This window comes from Salvelinus alpinus, chromosome 4 (assembly GCF_045679555.1).
Source record: "Salvelinus alpinus chromosome 4, SLU_Salpinus.1, whole genome shotgun sequence".
Taxonomy (NCBI): domain Eukaryota; kingdom Metazoa; phylum Chordata; class Actinopteri; order Salmoniformes; family Salmonidae; genus Salvelinus; species Salvelinus alpinus.
The window spans coordinates 90,719,538-90,720,772 of NC_092089.1; positions in this window are offsets into that span (position 1 = coordinate 90,719,538).

Sequence of the window (1,235 nt, forward strand, 5' to 3'; positions counted from 1 at the left end):
GTGATAGGAGAGAATCCTGACTATAACAACAACCTGTAGTGATAGGAGAGAATCCTGACTATAACAACAACCTGTAGTGACAGGAGAGAATCCTGACTATAACAACAACCTGTAGTGACAGGAGAGAATCCTGACTATAACAACAACCTGTAGTGACAGGAGAGAATCCTGACTATAACAACAACCTGTAGTGACAGGAGAGAATCCTGACTATAACAACAACCTGTAGTGACAGGAGAGAATCCTGACTATAACAACAACCTGTAGTGATAGGAGAGAATCCTGACTATAACAACAACCTGTAGTGATAGGAGAGAATCCTGACTATAACAACCTGTAGTGATAGGAGAGAATCCTGACTATAACAACAACCTGTAGTGATAGGAGAGAATCCTGACTATAACAACAACCTGTAGTGACAGGAGAGAATCCTGACTATAACAACAACCTGTAGTGACAGGAGAGAATCCTGACTATAACAACAACCTGTAGTGATAGGAGAGAATCCTGACTATAACAACAACCTGTAGTGACAGGAGAGAATCCTGACTATAACAACCTGTAGTGACAGGAGAGAATCCTGACTATAACAACCTGTAGTGACAGGAGAGAATCCTGACTATAACAACCTGTAGTGATAGGAGAGAATCCTGACTATAACAACCTGTAGTGATAGGAGAGAATCCTGACTATAACAACCTGTAGTGATAGGAGAGAATCCTGACTATAACAACCTGTAGTGATAGGAGAGAATCCTGACTATAACAACAACCTGTAGTGATAGGAGAGAATCCTGACTATAACAACAACCTGTAGTGATAGGAGAGAATCCTGACTATAACAACCTGTAGTGATAGGAGAGAATCCTGACTATAACAACCTGTAGTGATAGGAGAGAATCCTGACTATAACAACAACCTGTAGTGACAGGAGAGAATCCTGACTATAACAACAACCTGTAGTGATAGGAGAGAATCCTGACTATAACAACAACCTGTAGTGACAGGAGAGAATCCTGACTATAACAACCTGTAGTGACAGGAGAGAATCCTGACTATAACAACCTGTAGTGACAGGAGAGAATCCTGACTATAACAACCTGTAGTGATAGGAGAGAATCCTGACTATAACAACCTGTAGTGATAGGAGAGAATCCTGACTATAACAACCTGTAGTGATAGGAGAGAATCCTGACTATAACAACCTGTAGTGATAGGAGAGAATCCTGACTATAA